General features: G+C 31.2%; 1 protein-coding gene across 4 annotated transcripts in view; it reads right to left on the reverse strand.

The window, feature by feature from the left end:
* Positions 1–9,094, reverse strand: part of LOC107453006 (relaxin receptor 2) — a 189,367-nt gene that overhangs the window by 118,797 nt on the left and 61,476 nt on the right. The window lies entirely within an intron of this gene.

The raw sequence follows: 9,094 nt of genomic DNA on the forward strand, positions 1-9,094 counted from the left end.
GGTTTCAGGACAGTTTCGATGTATTTTTTGGCATTCAGGATGCCAAATCAGGCCGAAAAAAATGCACAAGTGCTACTACCGATAGAAAAATTAAATGGCTATGCCTTCAAGATAGAAAAATGTCATCAGATGCCATTAGATGTGAAATGAATGCAGCGGGTATTGCAGTAAGTTCAAGAACAATAAAGAGAAGGTTATCAGGATTTGGACTACAAGTTAGAATTCCAAGGAAAAAAAACATATTTAAATCAAAAGCAGCGCGAAAAACGAGTTAAGTGGGCAAAAGAACATATTAAATGGTCAGAAAATAAATGGAAGCAAGTAATCTGGAACGATGAGAGTAAAATATCGCTCTTTGGTAATGATGGTAGAAAATACGTGAGACGTAGAGTAGGTGAAGCACTTCATCCTGATTGCATTGAAGCAACTGCAAAAAACCCAACAAATGTCATGATTTGGGCATGTATGTCTGCAGATAGTGTAAGCCGAATTCAAGTGATTGATGGCTTCCTGAATGCCAAAAAATACATCGAAACTGTCCTGAAACCAAAATCGATGCCTTCCATCAGGGATCTCTTCCCCAACAACGCACCATTTATTTTTCAGCAGGATTCAGCTCCATGCGACGCAGCAAAAGTATGCAAAGCATGCTTTCAAAATAAAGGCATAGATATATTACCATGGCCAGGAAACAGCCCTGATCTCAATCCAATTGAAAATTTGTGGCGACGCTTGAAAATTCTTGTGCGAAAAAAACGTCCATCCAATAAAAGACAACTAAGTGAAGCTATAATTGATTCTTGGCACCATGTGATTACGAAAGATGAACTCCAAACACTCGTTCACTCGATGAAAAGACGCTGTGAAGCTGTCTTAAAATATAAGGGTTATCCTACTAAGTATTGATTGTGTAAGTATCACTTTAAAAAAATTCAAATCTAAGACAGATCTTACTATTAGCTGCATTACTTTTTTTGAAATACAGATATTGTAATACTGTATTCATGATTAAATTTTACATTAAATTACCTTCAATTTGATATATAAACGTTTGTATTTAAGTGAAAATTGATATATTCTACAAGCACACAAAGTTGAAAAACATGAAACTTTCAAAAAATGTCCACACTTTTGGTCACCACTGTATATAAGGAGAGAAAGCAAAGATCTACAGAATATTCGAAATATCATTGAAAAATATCAAGTGGTACATGTTTTCGCTAAGACACTCAACGGAGAGATTTGTTTAAAAACTGAACAATATTAAATCTAAATTGATTTTTCGTGTCATAAATATTTTACTAAAATGTTATTCCGATTTCCTTGAAACATTTAAAAATAAAATCATTAGAATTTTTCAAAAAATGTATTGCATTTTCTAAATATTTTCCCCTCAATGAAATTCAGTTAAATTTTAAAGCCGATCTGTTTGAGAAAAAAAAAAGCAACGCTGCATTGAAAAGTAGCACCACGCCGTAATCAATCATACTTAGAATATGCCATTGAAATAGTTTTCTCCGTGCAATCGTTCAAGTTTTCTATCTTGCGTATAGTACATACTTTAGTAAACAACTAAAGTTTGAGATGTTTTATTAAAATCGTTATTTTAACTTCAAACTGTTATCATTTCGTTCAAAAGGAATTTGTCCGAAAGCCAAACAATTAAAAGGCAGATTATAAAATAATGGCAGATTATAAAATAATGGAAGTAAATATGTTCTTGAAAAAAAAGAAAGCAATAAAAAAACTATTTCTTACTGTACACTATCAAAGTCTAACACCACAAGCAGCAAATAGAAAGACATCTTATTGCGTGATCAATGAAAATATTGCCAAAAGTGATAATAGAGTTCGTCCATTTAAGGGCAGATTTCTTTAGCTGTTATCAGAAAAAAAATATGAAAAGTTACAGTAGTATTGCTTTCCTAAAAAACATTTACCTTTAATCTAAAAGTAATTTGCTTTCATTTGCATGAAAATGAATTTTGATTATTATTTCAAATTTAAAACTTAAGGTAAAACTTATTTAATATTTTACAATATTAAGCAGTAAGTCATATTTGCTTTTATTATAAGTTTTCTGCAAGACTGTCGCCAGTCAGCATATGTACTTAAATCAATGAATACAAAATTATAATATAATATTAGAAAATAATTTTTCCCATTAGTATTAAATAATCTCCCAGGTAAAAAACATTTAACAAAATTATAAAGCAACCTATAAGCAAAATTTTAGTAGAAATTACAATGATAACCGAACAAATTTATACGACATCAAAGCTTTAAATTTATACGTTGTTTTAATAAAATTAGTTTTTAGAAGAATGGTTTATGTTCACAACTATATCTTAACACGAAGAATGATGAGCGTAAGGAAATAAAATTGTTTTTAGTGCACTGAGAAAAATAAGTATAGTCAAAACTACCATAATAAGCCAGCATTTACCGTGTTTCTGGCTCTATGAAAACACCAAAAATAAATTTTGGTAGTGGTTACTTTATTGGTAAAGGTTTTGATAAAATTAACAATAAAATATGATTTTATAATATAAGATGAAATTTGGAGAATGTGGAAAAATTTGATAATTTGAACAGTATTAGAATAGTTTGAGATGTCACAAAAGTGTTCAGTTTGGTAACCTGTATTTTATTCAGTTACATTTATTTATAATTTTATTAACAAATAAAATATATTTTTAACATTAGTGATAAATTTTGGTAAATATGGCAAAAATTTTTAATTTTATAATGATTACTTAGATCATAACGTTAAAAACATTTATAGAGTTACATTTACTTTCCGTTTTGTATTTTTAAAGTATGTGTGTTAATAAGAGCTATAATTTTCAAAACCAGAATTACTGGTAAACCATTACCATATAAATAGAAAAATTACCTAATGAAGGAACTAAATACAGTATATTTTGATTCCATTAACCAAAGTTATTTTTTTATCGGAAATTATATTACCCTTCAGTACCGTAATTTTATCAAAAGTGTTTTCTCCGTGTATGAAGAAAATATACAAAAGGCCAAATACAACAAATACAAACTCAAAATCTATAAATACCCTTACATCTTCTGAACTATTAGTTTCACTGATTTATTCTGTTCAGCAGGAAAAATATGCTGAAAATAATACTTTAATTGGTTGAATAGCAAACTTTGAATTTCCGGTAAACCTTTATCATATGAATAGAAAAATTACGGAATAAATGGTTTAAATACCGTATATTTTGTCTCATATTTCTAGAATTATAGGGGTTCTTTACGTAAGAAATGTATTAACCATACAGTACTGTAATTTTACCAGAATTCTTCCTGCGTGTGCATGCATCATACGCGAATAAATTCAACTTTTGAAGAAAAAATTTTTATTCTGTCAAGAAACAAAAATTATAGTGAAGCAGTTGTGCACAGGAGTTGATAAGTGGCAGGGGGATTTGGCTTCTATAGTAATATTGTGGAAAAAATTATTTTTTACTATGAATTTCCAAACTGGGTAGACAAATAAGTGGTTAGACATTGTTTCACAATGAGCTATTCCCTTAAGTCGTCTTTCAGAGAAGTTCGATTTCTTCTCCAACTTGAATATCTTAGAAAAAAATTGATTTATTTGTTATTCACTGAATTATTTATTAACCTATTAGCGACGGACGTCAACATTGAACAAGACAAACAGGTGAGAAAATTCGCCGAAGGGGGATGATATCTGTTTACATTACTTATCTTTCGTATGCGTTTTATTTAAATGTCGATGAGTCACAGAGCATTTTTATTTCTGTAGTCAACATGGTGAATGTTCAAATGTTTATTTTACGTTGAATATCTGAAAAGAACCCAAGGAAGAAAGTTTATGGAAGTTTTATTCATTTGTTCAAAGTAGAATCAATTTTTATTAATCAAAATCCGATACGGATATAACATTTAAACAATTGGGGTTTTTTTTAAATTACTTAAATTTAACTTACTAACAAAAGTAATTACAGGTTTTGGGCACTGTAGTGCACTGAAAAAAAGTACAGACAAAACTACCAGAATTTGGTAATATTTACCGTATTTCTAACACTATGGGAACACCAGGAAACTTTATAATTATTACCGAAGAGCTCAGGAAATGGATTTATTAAAATTAACAATAAAATATGGTTTTTAATATGTGATAAAATATGATATATTCGGTAAAATTTTACAATTTTATCTTGATACCTTAGAGCATAGGATAAAAGTTACATTTACTTTACAGTTTTGTATTTTTTACTAAATGTTTAGTAAAGAATATTTAATTAGAATAATTTTGAAAACCAGAATTTCCACTAAATCGTTACACTATGAGCGGAAAAATAACAAACGAATGGTTTAAATACCATATATTTCGAATATATATTACAAAATTATCATATCTTTTTTTTACCAGAAATGTCATTACAGTATGGTCATTTTAGCAGAATTTTTTATTTCTCCGAGTAATGAGCCACATTTTCAAATTGTTCAGGAGAGAGTTTTTTAGTTAAAAACACCATCTTACTGCATGTTTTCACTAAACATGCAAAAAAATGTTTTTTCAATATTCTGCTTGAAAATACATATCTGGATACAATGTTAAGAAACAGATTGATGGGACCGGAATAGCCTAGTTAGTAGGATTTTGTGTTCGTATTTATCAGAACGAGAGTTCGATTCTCGTCAACCGAAGAATCCCCGTGTATTAAATGGTAACTGGTGCCTGTTAAACAGTTCCCATAACTAATCAATACCTCTGGAAGAGCCATGATGGCTCAGGGTATAGAGCGTTCGCTTTCCAATGAGGTGAACCGGTTTCGAATCCCAGCAATGGCTGGTCGATACGAAATCTGCATCGGTTTGCACCGACTGGTGTGCTGATGTAAAATATCCTCAGTGGTAGACGGATTATTGGTTAGAGTCCGTGTTTGTGTAGGTGTTCATGGTTTCCCTCTCCATGTAACTCCTCGCAAATGCGGATTAGTTCCATCAAAAAGTCCTCCAAGAAAGCAAATTTCTTCTAATACTTGATCCAGGAGTTCCCTTGTCTTCTAGATTGGTTTCAAAACAAGGCTACGGAGTTAAACATTAGTAGTCGTAAACCCAATAAATTGGGTCGACTGTTCAATGACGATTATAAAATAAATAAAATACCTCTGAAGGTGCTGAATTGGAGAATGTTCGTTCTCTGGTTTAGGTCAAAAATATGATCTGTGGATGAATGAATTAAGTATGATTGTGTCCTCCCTCTAAAACAGGCTGTGGCTGAAGTCGTAAACGTGGCTGAAGTCGTATATAAGTGACTATAAGTGGCTCCACCAAAAAATAAGAATCGCACCCTCAGCCATAAAGATTCCCCTGATTTCAAAAACAGGATTGCGTGTATTTTATTTCACAACCATCATTCAACAGCCAACCCAATTTTAGGTTTACAACTAATAATGCCAACTCCGGAAACTCCTGCATCAAGTAGTGGGAGAAATTTGCCTTTGTGGAGGACATTTTAATGGAACTAACCAGCATTTAGGTTATATGGAGAGGAAAATCACTAAATCCTCCCATGGTTAGCTTGACGGCAAAGGGACTCTAACCCATGGTTAGTCTACCACTGAGGATATTTTAAGTCAGCAGTGTGGTCGGTGCAAGCCAGGAGCAGAATTCGCATCGACCATTCAACGCTGGGATTTAAACCAGGATAACCTTATTGGAAGACGAACGCTCTATCCCTTGAGACATAAAGGCTCGGCTTGCATGCATTGACAAGAGGCATAAGTAAAAACAACAACAGATTGACGTAAAAATGTTCCTCTTAGAAAGTGAGAAAAGCGTTATATTGTCCACAGCTCTCTACTTTTTTCTCTTTTTTAATAATTTTAAACATTAGACTGCTTTGAATCGTTTCAATATTTTCTTCATATTAATGAAAATGATTTTAGTAACATTTTATTCATAGTTTAATAATTAATAGTAATTTAATAACATTTTGATATTTTCTTCATATTAATGAAAATGATTTTGGTAACATTTTATTCGAAATTTATTAATCAATAGTAGCATTTTATAATTTAAAATAAGGTAGACTACTTTTTTTTTCAATTAATAATTATTTAAGTTAACATTTTATTCATTATTTAATTAGTATTGGCATAATAATAATTTAATAATAGAATGCAGTAAATACCTTGAGCGTTTAGAAACAAGGCGATACTGGGAAATCAGATGTATTTTTAAAATTTAAAATAGTTTAAAAGCAAATAATAGTAGCTTCATATCAATTATTTCTATTGTTTATCAAGTAAAAACTGCCAGAAGAGCATTATATTCCCTAATTTTAAAATGTGTCAAACTATAACATATCAATTATTCATGGATTATGCAAAAGATAAATACGCAAATAATAATTCAAATTCTAAAATTCATCATAAGCTGAAATTTTAAACATTTGTTTTTAGATGATCCTCATATCAATAATAAAATTAATACCACATCGCTATAGATTTATGAATCATTTAAATATAAACCTTAGAATTGTGAGATTGTAAGATTAGAATTGTATTTTTTACAATTATAACGCAGAATGTATATTTATCTTAAATATTAGNTTCCGGATAATCGGTTCCCTACTGTACTATGAGAGGAAAAATAACCAAACGAATGGTTTAAATACCATATATTTCGAATTTATGTAACAAAATTATGATATCTTTTTCTTTAACAGAAATGTCATTACAGTACGGTAATTTTATCAGAATTTTTTTTTCTCCGAGTAATGAGCCACATTTTCAAATTGTTCAGGAAAGAGCTTTTTAGTTAAAAACACCATTTTACTGCATGTTTTCACTAAACATGCAAAAAATGTTTTCTTAATATTCTGCTTAAAAATACATATCCGGATACAATGTTAAGGAACGGAGTGATAGGACCGGAATAGCCTTGTTAGTAGGATTTTGGACTCGCATTCATCAGAACGAGAGTTCCATTCTCGCCAACCAAAGAATTCCCGTGTATTAAATGGTGACTGGTGCCTGTTAAATAGTTCCCATAACAAATCAATATCCTCTCGAAGAGCCATGATGGCTCAGGGTAAATAGCATTCGCTTTACAATGGAACCGGATTCGAATCCCAGCAATGGCTGGTCGATACGAATTCCGCATCCGGCTTGCACCGAGTGGAGTGCTGATGTGAAATATCCTCAGTGGTAGACGAATTATGGGCTAAAGACCCCTTCCCATCAGGCTAACCGTAGGAGGTGTTCGTGGTTTCCCTCTCCATGTAACTCCTCTCAAATGCGGAGAAGTTCCATCAAAAAGTTCTCCACGAAAGCAAATTTCTCCTAATACTTGATCCAGGAGTTCCCTTGTTTTCTAGATTGGTTTCAAAATTTCAAGACTACGGAGTTGTAACCCAAAAAATTGGGTCGGCTGTTCAAGGACGATTGTAAAATAAAATACCTCTGAAAGCGCTGAATTGCAGAAAGATCGTTCTCTGGTTTAGGTCAAAATTATGATCTGTGGGTGAATGAATTAAGAATGATTGGATCCTCTCTCTAAAACAGGCTGTAACGTGTCTGTGTGGTTGAAGTCGTATTCATGACCATATATGGCTCAACTAAAAAAATAAGAAGCGCACCATTAGCCTTAAAAATTCGCCTGATTTCAAAAACAGGCTAGAGTGTATTTTATTTTACAACCATCGTTCAACAGCCGACCCAATTTTAGGCTTACAACTAATTATGTTCAACTCCGTAGCCTTGTAAACTTGAACCCGATCTGATCTAGAAGCCAAGGAAACTCCTGGATCAAGTATTGGGAGAAATTTGCCTTCGTGGAGGACATTTTAAAGGAACTAACCCGCATTTGTGTTACATTGAGAGGAAAACCACGAAAACTTCCCATGGTTAGCTTGATGGAAAAAGGACCCATGATCCGTCTACCACTGAGGATATTTCAAGTCAGCACTGTGGTCGGTGCGTGCCGGGTGCAGAATTCGTATCGACCAGCCAACGCTGGGATTCAAACCTGGATCACCTCATTGGAAGACGAACGCTCTATCCCCTGAGTCATAGCGGCTCAGCTTGCATGTATTGACAAGAGGCATAAGTAACAACAACAACAGATTGACGTAAAAATGTTCCTCTTAGAAAATGAGAAAAGCGTTTTATTTTCCACAGCTCTATACTTTTTTGTTTTTCTTTAATAACTTTAAACATTAGACTGTTTTGAATCGATATTTTCTTCATATTAATGAAAATGATTTTGGTAACGTTTTATTCGCAATTTAATAAATAAAAGCAACATTTTATAATTTAAAATAAGGTAGACTACAATTTGATTTTTTTCAGTTAATAATTATTTAAGTTAACATTTTATTCAGCATTTAATTAGTATTGGCATAATGATAATTTAATTATAGAATGCAGTACATATCTTGAGCGATTAGAAACAAGGCGATACTGTGAAATCAGATGTATTTTTAAAATTTAAAATAGTTTAAAAGCAAATAATAGTAGATCTTCATATCACTTATTTCTATTGTTTATCAAGTAAAAACTGCCAAAATAGCATTATATTCCCTAATTTTAAAATGCGTCAAACGATAACATATCAATTATTCATGGATTATGCAAAAGATAAATATGCAAATAATAAATCAAATTCTAAAATTTATCATAAGCTGAAATTTTAAACATTTGTTTTAAGATTATTTTCATATCAATAATAAAATTAATACCACATCGCTATAGATTTATGAATTATTTAAATATAAACCTTAGAATTGTGAGATTGTAAGATTAGAATTGTATTTTTTACAATTATAACGCAGAATGTATATTTATCTTAAATATTAGAAGCTTAATCAGAACTCAACTCCACTCTTCTCCAATCTTATGTAAACTATCAATTATCTTTTGTCTTAAAGTAACTCATTATAAAAACATTTTCAAATCATTTGAAAATTTGAATGCAAATCCCCATATATATCGAACGTTTTAATACACCGTGCAATAAAAGAAAATAGTAACTATATAATTGCTTTATAATTTACAGCATTTTCGAAAAAAATTTAAAACAATTAATGAACATATATATA

Source organism: Parasteatoda tepidariorum, chromosome 1, assembly GCF_043381705.1.
Source record: "Parasteatoda tepidariorum isolate YZ-2023 chromosome 1, CAS_Ptep_4.0, whole genome shotgun sequence".
Lineage (NCBI taxonomy): Eukaryota > Metazoa > Arthropoda > Arachnida > Araneae > Theridiidae > Parasteatoda > Parasteatoda tepidariorum.